Source organism: Portunus trituberculatus, chromosome 50 (genome assembly GCF_017591435.1).
Source record: "Portunus trituberculatus isolate SZX2019 chromosome 50, ASM1759143v1, whole genome shotgun sequence".
NCBI lineage: Eukaryota > Metazoa > Arthropoda > Malacostraca > Decapoda > Portunidae > Portunus > Portunus trituberculatus.
This window is the reverse complement of record NC_059304.1, coordinates 31,610,596-31,632,119: the sequence shown is the minus strand read 5'-3', so window position 1 is coordinate 31,632,119 and position 21,524 is coordinate 31,610,596. Positions and strand designations below refer to the sequence as shown.

At 38.1% G+C, this 21,524-nt stretch overlaps 1 protein-coding gene across 6 annotated transcripts in view; it reads right to left on the bottom strand.

Moving 5' to 3' along the window:
- LOC123500151 (N-acetylglucosamine-6-sulfatase-like) overlaps window positions 1-21,524 on the bottom strand; it is a 298,128-nt gene that overhangs the window by 270,631 nt on the left and 5,973 nt on the right. Inside the window, exon 3 of one of the 6 annotated variants that reach the window (XM_045248837.1) lies at window positions 17,673-17,815. The exons of the other annotated variants lie outside the window; for them this stretch is intronic. The gene's annotated coding sequence lies outside the window, so the exon portion shown is untranslated. The remainder of the gene's footprint in view (window positions 1-17,672; window positions 17,816-21,524) is intronic. 6 annotated transcript variants of the gene reach the window in all.

Here is a 21,524-nt window from a genome sequence, read left to right as displayed (position 1 = left end):
TGCCTTTACTCCCCTCCACTCTTTCTACAGTGACTCCTCTACCCCTTATTATGACTATGACCATGGAGCATCAAGATCAATCTCGACATCGCCATCAATATTTGCTGAAACAGGAAATCAGTCAAACCAAGAATCTATTGTAACACCAGCTTCACAAGGATTTGTAGTTCAGTCGGAAAATGAAAATCATCCACATTTTGTTCAGACAGATAAAATAACCTGAGCAACACCATAATGAAATAGAAGAGTATGGATCCTCGAAATCACTGGATATTCTTAGACATTTTTCAGACTTTGTCGAATAAACCATATATGTATATATTATTCTTGTTTTATCTTGTATATCGCGGAGATAATGGTCGGCAAAGACCGAGTGAGTCCTCCAGCGTGCTGCCCTGGAGTACCTGTCTATCAGTGCTATCCATGAGGAGAAGGTCACTCCAGGAGCGGAGACGCCAGCCTCAGAGGGGAAGCGCACACTTCGAGGGGAGGGGAGGTCCTGGCGTCTCTCTGGCATAAGACAGTGGGTTTGGTAGGATGTAGGGGGGTCGGCTGACTCTGAGCCCCTAGCGGCCGAAAGAACATAGGTGGCAGCCCATGGAAAGGGCGTGGGCAAGCCACCTGGTAGGCAAAGGGGCAGAGCATCACCCTTGCCTGGGCCCTCACCCTGGGCCTTGGGGGAGGGGCCAGGAGCAGTGCACTGGTCCACCCTCTCCCTGTTCCCCCCCACCGACCGGGCCTGGGAAGAGCCAGGGCACCGGTCACCACTGAGGTGGGACGGGACTTCTTCATCCTTCTAGCGTCATCCTCAGGAGGATGAGAACACTTGGAAGCCACCTCAAGCCCCAAGACCCTTGGCCCCCTGACTTGATGTGACTGCACACACCTTTTTGCGTCAGGACTCTGGGGGGCCAGGACACTGAACTTCATCAGGTCTCTGTCCGAGGACGAGGGGAGAGCTGAAAGAGGTGGGTCAGTAGCCAGGGAAGACACAGTGTTATGTAACTCTCCCAACCGTGAAGACACCAGGCTGTCAACAGAAGCAAGGAGTTGCTCCTGCCAGGATTCCAAAAACAGGGAAAGATCTATAGAGCCTGGAGGCTTAGACCCCTGCTGAGAAGCTGAATCATCAGCAGTGAGCTCAACCTGAGAAATTACACTGCCTGCCTGAAGGGCAACACCTCCAACAGAAACAGCAGAGGAGACCTGAGAGCTAGAATCCCCAGACATATGGCTCGTGTCACTGCTGATACCAGACCGGGTAAGAGAGCCCTTAGATTTATTACCCTTTAAATTAGCTTTAGCCTCCCGCTTGTGCCTCAACCCGCATTGATACTTGTAGGCGGTAAGAATCTTATCCTTGCTCCGGCCAGAACACTCATCACACCTCTTACCTAGGCTGCAGAACTCCCTGCACTTGATACAGACCGAACGAGGATCGTGGAGGACACTACCCAAGACCCTGGTACAGTCAGGCCTAGAGCAAATCCGCCTCGTGGCTTGTGGCGAAGGAGACGTAAACACTGCAGAAGGACCGGCAGGGGCGTCCATATGGCTGGCCAAAACACCCTCCAGGACGGGAACAGACAGCCCCGGACACACAGGAACATCACTAGAATCTTCCTCCATAGAAACAGGAGGAGAAAAGAAGGCGAAAAAAAGGCGAGGAAGAAAGGAAGCAGCGGCGGAAACGCAGGTCTACTTACTCTGCGCGCCAAGAAATAACTGACTGGTTGTCCACGCAGTGTGCTGGCGGCACCAATGAGCGCCGCGCTACCAGGCATAGCGCTAAAATGGGCGGTTTCTCGGCGAAAAAGGTATGTGGAGCAGTGGAACTGCTATATTTTCTATGAAAAACAGGTGACTGTGACAGAATTTATCTGTGTGTGTGTGTGTGTGTGTGTGTGTGTCATGAATCCTCTGTACAGATGTTTTGTACGTATTGGGTATGTTTGATTGAGCTGTGTGTGTGTGTGTGTGTGTATTTACCTATTTGTGTATTACAGGGCCCGAGCTAAGCTCTTTGTGTCCTGTCTCCTTGTCCATTCCTGTCATATCTCTCTTTCATCTGATTGACACACACCGCGTCAACGACATCACTGCTCAGTTTATTCCACTTATCAATGCTACGATGCGCGACACTGTATTTTCTCACGTCATTTAGACAGATGTCCTTTATTAGCTTTTTTCCATGTCCTCGGAGATGATTACTTGTGGTCACCTTTATCAACTCTCCATCCAGTATGTCAATCTTGTTCACCAACTTATACAGAGTTATCATGTCTTCTCTTGTTCTTCTCTCTTCTAATGTGGTCAGCCCCAGCTTCCTCAGTCTTTCCTCATAGTCTAACTCCCTGAGTCCTGGTACCATCCTTGTTGCCAGCCTCTGTACCCTTTCCACCTTCTTCACATTTTTCTTCATATGCGGTGACCAGACACATGCTGCATATTCTAGCTGGGGTCTTATTAAGGTACATAATATCTTCTTCATCATTCCTTCATCTAGATAGTGGAATGCAAGGCCAATATTTTGAAGCATGTTGTATGTTTTCAAAAAAATCTTGTTAAGGTGGTAATTCGATGACTCGATATCAATATCGGTTTTTTGGCTCTCCCATTGCTATTTTTTCACCGAATTCAATAATATTTATACACAAGGTGTACGTTTATGGTGTACGTCTTCAGTGTTAATTTGGTATACAAATGTGGCGTAGTTTTTTTGCAATAAATATTTTTTCGGCGATAAGAAAATAATTCAAAATACCATTATAAAATCAAAACTAATAAAAGTGTGGCAATTTCCTCTTAACCACATATAATATACATAACAACAAATAAATGTTAGCATCGGCATACACATAACCTATGTTATAACAATTTCATTACACGCCAAATTGTTACCTTTTTTTTTCATCAAAAATTTGAGTTTATAAGCCTGTTGTAAATTTATTTGAGTGAGTTCATGCATTATCATGCTGGCATTTGTTAAGATGAGGTTGTTGATCATTTTGCTGCAAAGATTTTTGAAATTGACCAATTACTGAAAAGTTATTCAACAGTATATGCTGAAAAACTGAAAGTCGAGAAAAACGCATTTTTCTGTGAACATCTTCAAAACCCCCACATAACTCGCTTCCTCACTTGGGGCAACGGTTTCCTAGCAGGTGGGCTTTAAGATAGGAGGTACCCTAAAAAGTATCCCCTTTAGCCCATAAATTCCCATGAAAAGCCCACATGGTATAAAAAAAAAAAAACTCACTCCAATATGTACCAAACTCAGATATGTACTTACATAATCCCTTGACAACTGCTTGGAGGCTGGTAGTGGCTGTTTAGATAGTTTCATGCCATGTTACATCATGGCCTTACACGTCATTGTCACAATTTGGGAACCCAACACGTGTAAAATACAATCAACAGGTAGGCTGCACGCACGCACTTCCTAAGGCTGTCGATTGGTACTGAGGAGTAGCGTCTTCCTCACCCTCACTGCCTGATACTAAACTATCGTACATCACGCAAAAATAAATAAAACAGCTCAAAAAAAATAACAAATACAAGCAAAACAAAGACTAGAAGAAAAAGGGGCGTATGCACGCTTGGGTATTGAAAGGGCCGGCCCCTTAAACCCGCCATTACCAGGTAAGCAGTGCGTTATGTGCCTGGCAACTTCGGCCATGGCTTCCCTCTCCAGAGACGAACCCAAGTACCAAGTTTCCAATTTTTCAATTTTTTTGACCAAATTAACGAATTTCCACCTTAATGTGTTTCTCTGGTGACAAGGTGTTTTGCACGGTTACTCCTAAGTCTTTCTCCTCATTGGTCTCTTTAATTTTCTCATCACCCAGCCTGTAATCCCTGTTTGGTCAGTATCTACTACTTCTTCCCATTTTCATAACATGGGTCTTGTCTATATTAAATTCCATCTGCCACTCCTTTCTCCACTCATATATTTTATCAAGATCTTCCTGTAACTTGTTACAATCTTCCACATTCTTTACTCTCCTCATAATTTTAGTATCGTCCGCAAACATGTTCATATAACTGTCAATTCCTACTGGTATATCATAAACATAAATCAAAAACATGATGGGACCCAGCACTGACCCTTGTGGAACTCCACTGGTTACCTTCTTCCACTCGGACTTCCTTCCTCTCACCACTGTTCTCATTTCTCTTCCTATTAAGTAATTTTCCATCCATTTTGCTAGTTTATCATTTACTCCTCCAATCATCTATAGTTTCCACATCAGTCTATTGTGTGGTACTTTATCAAAGGCCTTTCCCAAGTCCAGGTAGATAGCATCCACCGATCCCTCTCTATGTTGTAGTATGTCAGTCACTCTTGAATAAAAACATAATAGATTGGATACACACGATCTTCCTTTTCTGAAACCAAACTGCCTTTCACTCAAAATGTTTTCACTTTCTAGATACTCACTCCACTTAGCTTTAATTACTTCTTCACATACCTTGCACAATATACTAGTCAACGATACTGGTCTATAATTTAGCAGTTCCATTCTACTACCATTCTTATATATAGGCACAATGTCAGCTCTTTTCCACTCTTTCGGGACTAATCCTGTCCATATGGAGGTTTCGACAATATCAAATACGGGGTTCAACAATTGATCCTTACATTCATTTAGCAACCTCCCAGATATGCCATCAGGCCCCATTGATTTATTAATATCCAAATTGCTTATAATTTTCCTTATATCTTCCTTAGTAACCATGATGTCCTGCATTTGCTTTATTTCCGTAGGCCTTCCTCCCATAAAATGCTCCTCTTTTGTAAACACTTTGCAAAAGTTGTCGTTCAAAATTTCAGCTATATCTCCAGCATCTTCATATACTTCTTCCCCATTTTTTACCTTTTCTATTGCCTCCCTTTTATTTAATTTTCCATTTATGAATTTGTAAAACATTTTTGAGTCACTATCACAGTTTTCCACCACCCTCTGTTCATATTCCTTCTGTGCTGTTCTCCTTACTTCAACATATCTATTCCTTGCTATTTTGTAGACTTCTCTTGATAATACATCACTGTTTTTCTTAAGTTTCTTCCATGCCTTTTCTTTGTTCTTTTTTTGCTTCTTCACAATTTCTATTAAACCACTTTTTATTATTTAAAGCCCTCTTTCTGTGACTATGGCACAAAATTTTTCACAGCAGAGTTATACAAATCCATAAATTTATCGTAATTCAATTGCATATCCCTTTCCTGGTATACCACGGACCAGTCAATTTCATTAAAGAACTCCCTTATATGGTTATAATTTGCCCTAGTATAATTTAATTTTTCCTCCCTGCGTTCCACAATCTTATTCGTGCTTAATTCTGTATCCAGCTCAAAGCTTAGGACATCATGATCATGTGTGTGTATTTACCTATTTGTGTATTACAGGGCCCGAGCTAATCTCTGTGTCCTGTCTCCTTGTCCATTCCTTGTCATATCTCTCTTTCATCTGGTTGACACACACCGCGTCAACGACATCACTGCTCAGTTTATTCCACTTATCAATGCTACAATGCGGGAAACTGTATTTTCTCACGTCATTTAGACAGATGTCCTTTATTAGCTTTTTTCCATGTCCTCGGAGATGATTACTTGTGGTCACCTTTATCAACTCTCTATCCAGTATGTCAATCTTGTTCACCAATTTATACAAAGTTATCATGTCTCCTCTTGTTCTTTTCTCTTCTAATGTGGTCAACCCCAGCTTCCTCAGTCTTTCCTCATAGTCTAACTCCCTGAGTCCTGGTACCATCCTTGTTGCCAGCCTCTGTACCCTTTCCACCTTCTTCACATTTTTCTTTATATGCGGTGACCAGACACATGCTGCATATTCTAACTGGGGTCTTATTAAGGTACATAATATCTTCTTCATCATTCCTTCATCTAGGTAGTGGAATGCAAGGCCAATATTTTGAAGCATGTTGTATGTTTTCCAAAAAATCTTGTTAATTGCTTATAATTTTCCTTATATCTGGTGACAAGGTGTTTTGCACGGTTACTCCTAAGTCTTTCTCCTCATTGGTCTCTTTAATTTTCTCATCACCCAGCCTGTAATCCCTGTTTGGTCTGTATCTACTTCTTCCCATTTTCATAACATGGGTCTTGTCTATATTAAATTCCATCTGCCACTCCTTACTCCACTCATATATTTTATCAAGATCTTCCTGTAACTTGTTACAATCTTCCACATTCTTTACTCTCCTCATAATTTTAGTATCGTCCGCGAACATGTTCATATAACTGTCAATTCCTACTGGCATATCATTAACATAAATCAAAAACATGATGGGACCCAGCACTGACCCTTGTGGAACTCCACTGGTTACCTTCTTCCACTCGGACTTCCTTCCTCTCACCACAGTTCTCATTTCTCTTCCCATTAAGTGATTTTCCATCCATTTTGCTAGTTTATCATTTACTCCTCCAGTCATCTTTAGTTTCCACATCAGTCTATTGTGTGGTACTTTATCAAAGGCCTTTCTCAAGTCCAGGTAGATAGCATCCACCCATCCCTCTCTATGTTGTAGTATGTCAGTCACTCTTGAATAAAAACATAATAGAATGGATACACACGATCTTCCTTTTTTGAAACCAAACTGCCTTTCACTCAGAATGTTTTCACTTTCTAGATACTCACTCCACTTAGCTTTAATTACTTCTTCACATACCTTGCACAATATACTAGTCAACGATACTGGTCTATAATTTAGCAGTTCCATTCTACTACCATTCTTATATATAGGCACAATGTCAGCTCTTTTCCGCTCTTTCGGGACTAATCCTGTCCGTATGGAGGTTTCCACAATATCAAATACGGGGTTCAACAATTGATCCTTACATTCATTTAGCAACCTCCCAGATATACCATCAGGCCCCATTGATTTATTAATATCCAAATTGCTTATAATTTTCCTTATATCTTCCTTAGTAACTATGATGTCCTGCATTTGCTTTATTTCCGTAGGCCTTCCTCCCATAAAATGCTCCTCTTTTGTAAACACTTTGCAAAAGTTGTCGTTCAAAATTTCAGCTATATCTCCAGCATCTTCATATACTTCTTCCCCGTTTTTTACCTTTTATATTGCCTCCCTTTTATTTAGTTTTCCATTTATGAATTTGTAAAACATTTTTGGGTCACTATCACAGTTTACCATCACCCTCTGTTCATATTCCTTCTGTGCTGTTCTCCTTACTTCAACATATCTATTTCGTGTTGTTTTGTAGACTTCCCTTGATAATACATCACTGTTTTTCGTAAGTTTCTTCCATGCCTTTTCTTTGTTCTTTTTTGCTTCTCCACAATTTCTATTAAACCACTGTTTATTATTTAAAGTCCTCTTTCTGTGATATGGCACAAACTTTTTCACAGCAGAGTTATACAAATCCATAAATTTATCGTATTTTAATTGCATATCCCTTTCCAGTCAATTTCATTAAAGAACTCCCTTATATAGTTATAATTTAATTTTTCCTCCCTGTGTTCCACAATCTTGTTCGTGCTTAATTCCGTATCCAGCTCAAAGCTTAGGACATCATGATCGCTTTTCCCCAAGGGACTTTCAATGTTTGATTTCCTCTTTTAGAGATTCCCTGGTAAATACCAAATCCAACCTTGCTGCAACATCTTGTCCCCTGCACCTTGTTGGTGATCTCACCCACTGTGTCATCAAGTTGTAAACAAGGAAGAGGAAAGAGTACAGAACATGATTAAAAAAGAAGTACAAGCATGGAGAGTCCAAGATAAGAAAGATAGGCTGATTTTCAGGAGGTGATTGAAGAACAACTTAAAGAAAAAGAAGAAAATGTGACAAGCAAAATGATAGGAGTCCTCAAGACAAAAGAAAATTTAGTTAGAGAAATTGCAGAAAAAAAGAAGAGTGTAGACTAGTCGTATTTGGAATAAAAGAAAAAATATAAAATATAGACCAAAAAAGGAAAAAGAAGAATTAAAATCAGTCAAAGACCTACTGAAGAATCTAAACGACGAAGATAGGCAAAACTTGCAAGAGGAAGTAGAAGAAATAAACAGAATGGGACCATATCAAGAAGGAAAAACAAGATCAATCAAAATACTACTAAAATCACAAGCAGCAACAGAAGAAATATTATATAGAACAACTAAACTCAGAGAAACAGAAGGCTGCAAGGATATCTATATAAAGAAAAATAGAAATGAGGAAGAAAGGAAGAGATACAATGAACTGGCAGCAGCAGTAAGGGAAAAGAATAATGAAAGGACAGAAGAGGAGAAGAAGGCATTTTTTTGCAGAATTCTAGGAGACAGGATAAGGAAATGGTATATCAGAAGGAAGAGAAAAAGTGGAACAAGTTTAACTAAAAATGATAAAGGCAAAAGACTAAAAATGATGTATACGAACATAGATGGGGTTTTATCAAGTAAACTAGAATTAAGAGATTACATAAGGAAAGAAAATCCAGATATTGTATGCCTGGCTGAAACAAAACTAAATAAGGCAATCAAAATAGACTTGGACAATAGGTATAATGTATGGAGAAGAGACAGAGTGGGTAAAGGAGGAGGAGAAGTCATGATTATGTTAAGGAAAGAGATAGTGATAAATGAAATGGAATGTGGGGAAGGAAAAGCAGAAGTATTGTATATTAAGATGCATATTAATAAAAAAGAGATAACAATCATTGTAACATATGTGCCACCAAAAACAAATTCATGGACCAATCAAGAATATAAAGACATGATAGATGACACAATAAGGAGTCTAATGAGAATCTTAAAGAAAGGAGAAAAGTGATATTAGTAGGAGATTTCAACTGTAAAGAAGTGGACTGGGAAAATTATGAAAGTGGTATGGGGAAGAAGCCTAGAAAGATTCTTGAACCTAATGATAGACAATATGATGGACCAGAGAGTAAAGGAATGCACAAGATTCAGAGGAAACGATGAGCCGGCGAGATTGGACCTAGTTTTTACAAGGGGTATACAAATGAATGATGATATAAGATATAAGTCCCACTAAAGAGTGACCATGCAATATTAGAAATAGATATAGATAAGAGAAAGGAAGATAGAGACGATTCATACAAAGGAGACCGATTAAATTGCAGAAAGGCTGACATTGAGAATCTCAAGAACTATTTTAAAACATAGACTAGGAGGATCTCAGAGACAATGCAAGACAAATATAACTTATTTTTGGAAATATATAAAACAGGAGTCAGGGAATATGCCCCATAATATAGACCTAGAGAAGAAGGAAAGAAAGATTGGTTTAATGCAAGGTGTCCAAGGTAGAGGATCATGGAAAAGGTGGAGGAGAAATAGGAATCCAGCCTTCAAAGCAGCTGAATATGTTAAGGTGAGGAAAGAAGAGGAAAGAACTTGAAAAAGACATTGTCGAAAAATGTCAACTAAAATTGTTCTATAGATTCATAAATGGAAAAATTAGGCAAAAGAAACAATAGAAAGGTTCAAAGGAGAGAACGGGATGGTGGAAGACCCAAAAGTATCAGAACTATTAAATTTCCAGGAGGTCTTTACTAAATCCAAATTTGAGAGGCCACATAATGGAGAGACAATCTATATGAAAGAGATTAAAGTCCAAGCTTGAAATGAAAGAGTTAATGAAGGAACTGGATGAAGAGAAGGCAATCCATGAAGTCTCAGGCAGAATACTGAAAGAATGTAGGGAAGAACTAGCAAGTCCTATATACATCATCATAAAATGCTCAATAGAAAATGGAACAGTGCCAGTGCTTTTCATGGGTGCGTGATAGCAATAAAACACGATAGCTGAAGTCGCGATAGCCAAGGCTTGACTGTGTGTGTGTGTGTGTGTGTGTGTGTGTGTGTGTATTTTTGCCTAGTTGTATTTACCTAGTTGTAGTTTTACAGGGCCTGGCCTTTATGCTCGTGTGGCCCCGTCTCCATATCTGCACTTATCCAATCTTAGTTTAAAAGTGTGGACACTCGTTGCAGACACTACTTCTTCAACTAAACTGTTCCATGTCTCAATACATCTCTGCGGGAAACTATATTTTTTAATATCTCTCAGACATCTTCCTTTTCTCAGCTTTTTACTATGCGATCTTGTGCTTCTGATGTCATATTCTTCTCTCAGGATCAGTTTCTCATTGTCCACTTGGTCCATTCTGTTGATCAATTTATAAACTTGTATCAGGTCTCCTCTCTCCCTTCTTTGTTCCAGGGTTGGTAGATCCATAGCCTTTAGTCTCTCCTCATATGTCATCCCTTCAAATTCTGGAACCATTCTTGTAACTATTCTTTGTAGTCTCTCCAATTTCCTTATGTGTTTCTTTTTGTGAGAGGTCCACACTACTCCTGCATATTCCAATCTGGGTCTTATTATAGTACTTATCAATTTCTTCATCATTTCTTTGTCCATGTAGTAAAATGCTACTCCAATATTCCTTAGCAAATTATATGTTTCTCTAAAAACTCTATCAATATGGCTTACTGGTTGATTGTTTTCTTCCATCGTCACTCCTAAGTCCTTTTCCATTTTGACTTTCTCCAGTTCTACTCCATCTCCCATCTTATAGATTCCCACAGGTCGTCTTTCACTCTTTCCCATTTCCATGACATGGCTTTTGTTCACATTGAATTCCATTTCCCACTTCTTACTCCATTCCCAGATCTTATTTAGGTCTTCTTGCACTTCACAATCCTCCTTTTGCTTTATAACTCTGCACAGTTTCGTATCGTCCGCAAACAAATTTATGTAGCTGTTCACTCCTTCTGGCATGTCGTTAATATAAATGAGGAAAAGTATTGGTGCCAATACTGACCCTTGTGACACTCCGCTTTCTACTGCTCTCCACTTTGACTTCATATCTTTAACTACCGTCCTTATTTCTCTCCCCCTCAAATAATTTTCTATCCATCTCAATGTGCTTCCTTTTAAGCCACCCTTCTCCTCTAACTTCCACAGTAATCTTGCATGTGGCACTTTGTCAAATGCCTTTTTTAAATCCAAATAAATGCAGTCAACCCATCCCTCTCTTGTACTCTATCAACTATTCTAGAATAAAAACTCAATAAATTAGTTACACAAGACCGTCCTTTTTTAAAACCAAATTGGCTATTTGATATTAATTTGTTGTCTTCAAGGAACTCAATCCATTGTTTCTTTATTATTCTTTCACACATCTTGCATATTACACTAGTTAGTGATACCGGTCTGTAATTTAAAGGTTCTTCCTTCCTTCCGCTCTTATATATGGGAACCACCTCAGCTCTTTTCCATTCTACTGGTACTGTTCCATTTTCTATTGAGCATTTTATGATGTTGTATATAGGACTTGCTAGTTCTTCCCTACATTCTTTCAGTATTCTGCCTGAGACTTCATCCGGTCCCATTGCCTTCTCTTCATCCAGTTCCTTCATTAACTCTTTTATTTCAAGCTTGGTTACTTTAATCTCTTTCATATAGATTGTCTCTCCATTACCCTGTGGCCTCTCAAATTTGGATTCTTTAGTAAAGACCTCCTGGAATTTTTTATTTAATAGTTCTGCCATACTTTTTTGGGTCTTCCACCATCCCATTCTCTCCTTTTAACCTTTCTATTGTTTCTTTTTGCCTAATTTTTCCATTTATGAATCTATAGAACAATTTTGGTTGCTCCTTACATTTTACGACAATGTCTTTTTCGAAGTTCTTTTCCTCTTCCTTCCTCACCTTAACATATTCATTTTTTGCTGCTTTGAAGTTTTCCTTTTTTGCTGGATTCCTATTTCTCCTCCACCTTTTCCATGCTCCATCTCTTTTCTCCTCTACCTTGGCACACCTTGCATTAAACCAATCTTTCTTTCCTTCTTCTCTAGGTCTATATTATGGGGCATATTCCCTGACTCCTGTTTTATATATTTCCAAAAATAAGTTATATTTGTCTTGCATTGTCTCTGAGTTTTCCATCTCCTCCCAGTCTATGTTTTTAAAATAGTTCTTGAGATTCTCAATGTCAGCCTTTCTGTAATTTAATCGGTCTCCTTTGTATGAATCGTCTCTATCTTCCTTTCTCTTATCTATATCTATTTCTAATATTGCATGGTCACTCTTTCCCAGTGGGCACTTATATCTTATATCATCATTCATTTGTATACCCTTGTAAAACTAGGTCCAATCTCTTGCTCATCGTTTCCTCTGAATCTTGTGCATTCCTTTACTCTCTGGTCCATCATATTGTCTATCATTAGGTTCAAGAATCTTTCTCCCCAGGCTTCTTCCCCCATACCACTTTCATAATTTTCCCAGTCCACTTCTTTACAGTTGAAATCTCCTACTAATATCACTTTTCTCCTTTCTTTAACGATTCTCATTAGACTCCTTATTGTGTCATCTATCATGTCTTTATATTCTTGATTGGTCCATGAATTTGTTTTGGTGGCACATATGTTACAATGATTGTTATCTCTTTTTATTAATATGCATCTTAATATACAATACTTCTGCTTTTCCTTCCCACATTCCATTTCATTTATCACTATCTCTTTCCTTAACATAATCATGACTCCTCCTCCTCCTTTACCCACTCTGTCTCTTCTCCATACATTATACCTATTGTCCAAGTCTATTTTGATTGCCTTATTTAGTTTTGTTTCAGCCAGGCATACAATATCTGGATTTTCTTTCCTTATGTAATCTCTTAATTCTAGTTTACTTGATAAAACCCCATCTATGTTCGTATACATCATTTTTAGTCTTTTGCCTTTATCATTTTTTAGTTAAACTTGTTCCACTTTTTTCTCTTCCTTCTCGTTTATATACCATTTCCTTATCCTGTCTCCTGGAATTCTGCAAAAAAATGCCTTCTTCTCCTCTTCTGTCCTTTCATTATTCTTTTCCCTTACTGCTGCTACCAGTTCATTGTATCTCTTCCTTTCTTCCTCATTTCTATTTTTCTTTATATAGATATCCTTGCAGCCTTCTGTTTCTCTGAGTTTAGTTGTTCTATATAATATTTCTTCTGTTGCTGCTTGTGATTTTAGTAGTATTTTGATTGATCTTGTTTTTCCTTCTTGATATGGTCCCATTCTGTTTATTTCTTCTACTTCCTCTTGCAAGTTCTGCCTATCTTCGTCGTTTAGATTCTTCAGTAGGTCTTTGACTGATTTTAATTCTTCTTTTTCTTTTTTTGGTCTATATTTTATATTTTTTTCTTTTATTCCAAATACGACTACACTCTTCTTTTTTTCTGCAATTTCTCTAACTAAATTTTCTTTTGTCTTGAGGACTCCTATCATTTTGCTTGTCACATTTTCTTCTTTTTCTTTAAGTTGTTCTTCAATCACCTCCTGAAAATCAGCCTATCTTTCTTATCTTGGACTCTCCATGCTTGTACTTCTTTTTTAATCATGTTCTGTACTCTTTCCTCTTCCTTGTTTACTAGATCTTTCAGTTTCTCTTTTTCTTTCTCGGCTTTACCGAGTCCTTCTTCCATCTGCTTTTTTGTAGTTAGCTACTTCCTTTTTTAGTTCTTCATTTTCCACTTTTAGCCTAGCTTCATTTTCTTCCACTTTTTTTATCCTTTCTCTCAGTTTTATAAACTCTTTATCCTGTTCTTCATTCACTTTCATTTCCATCTTCTCCTTTATCAGTTTATCTAGTTTATATTCAATATTTGACACTCTTTTTAGTAGTGAAGTAGTCGTCGTATCGAACCCTTCGAACGCATGCTCACCCACATCAGCATAGTCATCATCAGCTTTCCTACTTTCTCCAATCTTATGTCTGTATTTTGATGGTATCTCTTTTTCGCTCATCATTCCTTAATAATTGATTACATGAAGAAAAAATGAGACCACACTACCTGCCCAGGCCACTGTAAAAACTGTACAATCGGTATGTAGTGAAAATCAGCTGCTTGTCGGAACGGCGCCAGTGCGTCCTTCCTCTACCGTGTCTTGTGTGTGTGTATTTACCTAGTTGTAGTTTTACAGGGCCTGGGCTTTATGCTCGTGTGGTCCCGTCTCCATATCTACACTTATCCAATTTTCTTTAAAACTATGTACACTCTTTGCTGACACCACTTCTTCACTCAAACTGTTCCAAGTCTCAACACATCTTTGCGGGAAACTAAATTTTTTAACATCTCTCAGAAATCGTCCCTTCCTTAGTTTCTTACTATGCGATCTTGTGCTTCTAAAGTCATATTCTTCTCTCAGGATCAGTTTCTCATTATCCACTTCATCCATTCCGTTAATCAATTTATAAACTTGTATCAGATCCCTCTCTCTTCTCTGCTCCAAGGTTGGTAGATCCATTGCCTTTAGTCTCTCCTCATATGCCATCCCTTTAAATTCTGGAACCATTCTTGTAGCCATTTTTGTAGTCTCTCTAATTTTCTTATGTGTTTCTTTTATGGGAGTCCACACAACTCCTGCATATTCCAATCTAGGTCTTATTTTAGTACTTATCAATTTCTTCATCATTTCCTTGTCCATATAGTGAAATGCTACTCCAATATTCCTTAGCAAATTATACGCTCTCTGAAAATTCTATCAATATGGCTTACCGGTTGATTATTTTCTTCCATTGTCACTCCCAAGTCCTTTTCCTTTTTACTTTTTCTAGTTCTACTCCATCTCCCATCTTATAGATTCCCACTGGTCATCTTTCACTTTTTCCCATTTCCATGACATGGCTTTTGTCCACATTGAATTCCATCTCCCATTTTTTGCTCCATTTCCAGATCTTGTTTAAGTCTTCCTGTAGTATTTCACAATCCTCTTTTTGTTTAATGACTCTGCACAGTTTTGCATCATCTGCAAACAGATTTATGTAGCTGTTCACTCCCTCTGGCATGTCATTTATATATACGAGAAAAAGTATTGGTGCCAATACTGACCCCTGTGGCACTCCGCTGTCTACTGTTCTCCACTTGGACTTCATATCTTTAACTATCGTCCTTATTTCTCTCCCCCTTAAGTAATTCTTCATCCATCTCAATGTGCTTCCTTTTAAGCCACCCTTCTCCTCTAACTTCCATAGTAATCTTTCATGTGGCACTTTATCAAAAGCCTTTTTTAGATCTAAATAAATACAGTCAACCCATCCCTCTCTCTCTTGTACTTTATCAACTATTCTAGAGTAGAAACTCAATGAATTTGTCACACATGACCGACCTTTTCTTAAACCAAATTGTGTGTGCGTGTGTACGAGAGACACGAATTCACTGTGCAGATGTTTTGTACGTATTGTGTATGATAGAGCTGTGTGTGTGTGTGTGTGTGTGTGTGTGTGTGTGTGTGTGTGTGTGTGTGTGTGTGTGTGTGTGTGTGTGTGTGTGTGTGTGTGTATTTCTGTGTGTCTTGCATGACACAAGTCCTCTGTACAATACCACAGCTCAAAATGCTACTAGGATTGTTGCCCCTATGCCGTAAGAAGCTGATATAATAACAATAATCTCTTGATTGAGATAGAAGTAATAAACTATAGCATAATTTGGTCTCCCCTATAAAGTTTTCTACGTTTTCTATGATACTCAAGGTTGGATTCTACCCAACGAGTCAAGAGGAGTTGCCAGGTGTCTCCTACTTTTCCGTAAAAACTCAAGTGAGGCCCTTGTTATAGTATCTGGAGCCTTCATGATGGCAACACTAAGTGGGGAGGAGTCATAAGAGCAGGTCTGAAGGGAAATGCACCACGAAAATTCAAAACATTCCCCGCGAAAATTCATGATTACATAAGCGATCGCCACGTCACAGTACTCAAGAGACTTGATTATATAAGCAATCGCCGCAGTTTAAGGGTTAAACATTGCAACACCTTCAATTTCTTCATCTTCGTCCATGTCCTCTATACTGCTGATTGAAGAATGACTGCTGTTCAATAGCTCAGCATCTTCCTCCTCTGCTGAACTGGACTCCTTTAGTGGAGTGCTGTTGTGGAATCTCTTCCTTGATGTCCTTTCTTCTGGCACTTTCCTTTTCTTTTCTACAGTCTCTTCTTCAAACTTTTCCAGAAAGTCGTCAATATCTTCTTCCCCAGATGATACTTCTTTCCTTTATCTTGTGGTTCTGTTTCTTTGTTTTTCTTCTTTTCAAGGATCATCTTTTCTTTCTACTTGACTGCTTCTAAGAACACATTGTGCATTATGACACAACTATGGACATCTATTTTTCTTCTTGCTATTGTCTGCATTGTACCACTAGTGGTTGGGTAGGGCTTTCTGAAAACATTTGCCATTATCTGCTCGAAAGAGGTTGAAGGAGAAATCATCTCTCTAGAAGGATTGACCTTCTTTGGAGTTGCTGGTTTGTGGACTGGCTCTGAAGATGTCTGGATACTTTTGCATAATTTATACAGATCTGGGATGAATGTTTTCACTGGATAAACACTGCAGTCAGGTGGATACAAACCAGTCTTTTTAAAGGCCATTTTTACATTTGGGAGACTGAAACATTCATCCCAAACCTTGCCCACCAAATCTATGAATTCCCCTTTGGTAATTTTTCAAGCATAGTTTGCTGCTTGCCATTTGGCAATAGTGGCATCCCACCTGGTCTTCAAAGGCTTAAAATAGCAAACATTAAGAGGTTGCAGTACATCAGTGGTGTGAGGAGGAAGTCTGATGATGATTATAACTAAAAAAAAAAAAAAAAAAAAACATTAGGAAGCTTTGATTTACCAAAAACATATATAATGAAAGTGCGGTGGCCCGATACACCCCAGTATACGAAAAACACCGGGGTGAATCGGGCCACTCATTGAAGTGCCTATAGCACTAAAACTATAAGGATTTTTTTTTTTATTTCTGATCAAAGCATGTAAAAGAAAAAGAATTATCTATATGACCTGCAATTTTTATAAAAATTCAACAAACATTTAGTGTACTTTCAGAAGAAATTGAATAAAAGTTTTTCTTTCGGATACGAAAGTTTTGCAACTTTGAAAAACACGCTTTTTTTTAGGATGCCCTAGGAACCATAAGTTTTCAGTCAGGGCCAAAAACTTTTTTAAGGTTGTTTAGATATATACTGAAGTGGGCTTTCAAAGTAAGTATTCACTTTTTTCAGTTTTTAGATTTTTCATAAATTTTTGAGGAAAAACAATATAGGAAACAAGGGAAGACTGAAACACATCTAATTTCCCAATTCCAGGTCTGTAATCTTCATTCTGACACTCCCTCCTGGAGTACCTAATAAGGTATAGATCTAAATCGGCCCATTCAATGTAATCGGCCCTTCGCCTGTGCCAAGTCGGCCCATTTTTTATAGCCAACTCGGCCCATTGCCTGTGCCAATTTGGCCCATTTAGTATAGTAGTATTTGTTTGTCAATCTTGCTTCCTTTTCTTCCACATACATTGAATAAGTTCTTAGTACCTTTCTGTATCTTTACTTTCTTCAAATGTATATTTGAAATGCTGCAGAACACACGCACACCAACATTACGCAATGGTAGGTGTAAACATTTTATTCTTCCTTTCCATACATTATTTAATGACTATAATAACAACTGCATTTAGAAACAATTATAGGACAAATCGTTTCCCTAAACATTATAAATTATTTGAGTGAATCAATTCTGTAATATGGCCTCTTCACACGTGGTGCGTCTTCAGTCGGAGCAACAGAGCAAGTAATGATGTTGAGGGATGGCATAACAAAATAAACTTAAAGGCAAGGAAAGGAAACTTAAATTTTCATTTACTTCAGAGACAGGTCTGTTTGTGGGAAACCTCAGCTTCAGTAGAAACAGAATAACCAGCGTTGACACAAACATCTTTATTTTCTAACCATTTTCTTCCACATATGTCAGACGTTTCGACATCTCAGTATGTCATCGTCAGTGGTCTAAAAATAATAAAAATACATTAGAATTCTAAAACACACAATAAAAAATCATACATAAAAAATATATCCTATGTATAATTTTTGTGTGTTTTAGAATTCTAATGTACTTTTATTATTTTTAAACCACTGATGATGACATACTGAGATATCGAAACGTCTGATATATAAGGAAGAAAATGGTTAGAAAATAAAGATGTTTGTGTCAACACTGGTTATTTTATTTACTTTTAAAGCTCCTACATGATGAGACAAAGATAGTTAATTTAGGTACGGGTACAACTGCTGTCAGAAGGGAAGGTTTTGAGAAAGCAGCAACATAAGTATAATAAATATCACGGCCAACTTGTAAAACTACAAGACAAATATAATAATGAAAGATCGGCCAAACAATTAATGAAGGCAGTTTCTCATCATATTGCCATCTGTTTCTTAATATGTACCTACATTATTATTTTTAGAAGTTTTTAGCAATGTGTTTTACTTTTTATAATTATGTTTTATTGTTTTAAGAATTTTAATGTTTCTTTTATGATTTTATGAATTTTGATGTATGCTTTTATACTTTTATGAATTATGACTTTTTATAGTTTTACGAATTCTAAGATATGACTCTACAGTTTTATGAATTCTGACATGCTTTTATAGTTTTATGAATTTAGTCCTATGTTTTTTACTTTTTTATGAATTATGGCATGCTTTAATAGTTTCATGCTTTTGCCTTGAACTTTCAACAATAAGAAGCCCAATGTAACACTTTATAATAATAACACTTTCTTTAATAAATATGCTAATACAGATCCCACAACCCTCACATGTTTATGGCTTATACATGTTACGGTAATAAATAATCTCATAGTCTTACATTTCTAGAGTTTGCTTTTGTTTTCCGTTTTTCTTCTAATTTTTCCCATTTCTGGAGCAGTAAAATATTTAAAACTTTTTTTTTCATATCTTTTTTTGGTATCCAAATCGGATGCTCCCATTAACAAAGTAAATTTGGATGTGACGGGTATGGCATGGGCCGAGTTGGTATACAGTGGGCCAAGCAGGTAATGGCCGAGTTGGTGGTCACAATGGGCCGACTTGGACTACAACCCCTAATAAAGGGGAACTAGAAACCATAGGGGCAGAGTTAGGAGGATGAGGAGATAGGGTCTGCCCAACACATCTAATTGCACCATCACCAAAAGTCTGCAGATCCACATTATTGTTCCCAGCAGAGCCAGATGTTGTGAAACCCCCAGTGGAGCCAGAACCTGAGCCGGGGTTTCTGCCACCACCAGTAATTGTCAGACCACTAGGTGCAGCAGCCCACTTTTCCCGAAGCTCTTGTCTCTGTTTATAGGTCAAATCTCTGCTAATGTATACAGAAGAGAATTGTGAACTAGCTAAGTTACTACTCTTTGAGGAGAGCAGCTCAGATCTATGGAGAGGGACCAAGATTTTGGCACGGACAAGATCAGCCTTTAGGGGAACAACATCTCAGAGAATAAAATTAAGATTAGGGCACAAAAACTTAGCTATTTCAGTAAGTGAAGCCTGAACGTTGTTAGATGAAATACCATGAATAATGATGCTATCCCTTCTTTTGTCCCTCTCGAGCAATTCTCTAGTGTCTTCTCTCACCCACTTCTGGATCAAAGCAGGATCAACTGGCTGCTGAACTCCACTGGAAGGCTCTACACCATTTGCATTTAGTTGAGACGTTAGGCTCTCAATCTCAATACTCAACTTAGCAACAGCACTACTTAAACCTTCAGTGGATTCAAAGTGTTGAGTAAGCTCGTTGTTACCAGAGCCTACACTGACTATCATCCCTGTCATTTTCCTAGCATTCCCTTCATTTATTCTCATCTGTTTTTCTCCTCATATTCCTTCTTTACTTACATCCAGCCCTATAGACTAGGTGAAAATTCCAGAAAGACCCTTTAAAATTTTAGAGTAAAAGTTGGTAACATATCCCATAAACCTAATTCATGTATGCTGATTCTGAAAATCTAGGTTACCAGGCTCAATTTTGAGGGTAAGTGTTTCAAAATTCAAGATAAAAATAGGGTGTACAAATATGTGAAAACTCAATAAACAAAAAAAACACGGGAAAGTTTATTTTGATAGTTTGCCATAAAATCTTCACTAAATAACATGTTTATACGATTAGTAATATGTAACACTCATTTGTGCATACATTATAGCTGGGAGGTAGTTCCATATTCTTGATGTAGGCTTCCATATTCTTGATGTAGGCAAAATATTGATGGTGTAGTCATCAATGGACAATAGCGCACTTACATACTGCAAAATCACTCATACCATGTTTCAAGCAAAGTTTGAACTATGGAATAACACTAAACATAAAAATGATGTATCTTAAATTAATTTATTAATTGTCAGGCTTATTCAAACATTCCACGTCTGGAGTATTGCAGCTACATGCTCCTGTACAAGGCAACTTTGCTTTCCTGCATTTGCATCTGAGAGACCGACAACCCATTTTGCAAGCACAGAATATTACTTCCAAACAAGCATTGGGAATTGGAGAAAATGACATGAGCTCTGGCACCAAGACTTCATCCTGTAGCTTCCATCCATGGCCAATAGGATCAGGCAGGCATGGTTTTAAAACATTTGCCTATCTCCACAAATTCGCTTGGTAATGTGATCTCAGTATATGATAGTGCAGCACATTGCTTGTTGGGGGTAACGCTTCACCAGAAACACCTTTCTGAAAGAGAATTACTCTTGCACTGTCAGTCTTCATCACGTCAAACAGGCCATATATTTTGCAAAAAAAACTTTCAGCTGCATCTTCCATCTTATTGGTTAATGATCCCAGACCTAGTTCACTCAGTAAGTTGCAATGTTATTCCAAAACTTTCCATTCCATTTTTTGGCGAAGAATGAAGTTGTATCTGACCCCGTTAAAGCGTGAAAAGGAATCAGTACATCGACTACTGGTTTTGTCAGGCATTCATAAATTGTATGAACTGGAATGAACGTAGGTCTGGGATCATTAACCAATGAGATGGAAGATGCAGCTGAAAGTTTTGTTTGCAAAATATATGGCCTGTTTGACGTGATGAAGACTGACAGTGCAAGAGTAATTCTTTTTCAGAAAGGTGTTTCTGGTGAAGCATTACCCCCAACAAGCAATGTGCTGCACTATCATATACTGAGATCACATTACCAAGCGAAGTTGTGGAGATAGGCAAATGTTTTAAAACCATGCCTGCCTGATCCTATTGGCCATGGATAGAAGCTACAGGATGAAGTCTTGGTGCCAGAGCTTATGTCATTCTCTCCAATTCCCAATGCTTGTTTGGAAGTAATATTCTGTGCTTGCAAAATGGGTTGTCGGTCTCTCAGATGCAAATGCAGGAAAGTAAAGTTGCCTTGTACAGGAGCATGTAGCTGCAATACTCCAGATGTGGAATGTTTGAATAAGCCTGACAATAAATTAATTTAAGATACATCATTTTTATGTTTAGTGTTATTCCATAGTTCAAACTTTGCTTGAAACATGGTATGAGTGATTTTGCAGTATCTAAGTGCGCTATTGTCCATTGATGACTACACCATCAATATTTTGCCTACATCAAGAATATGGAAGCCTACATCAAGAATATGGAACTACCTCCCAGCTATAATGTATGCACAAATGAGTGTTACACATTACTAATCGTATAAACATGTTATTCAGTGAAGATTTTAT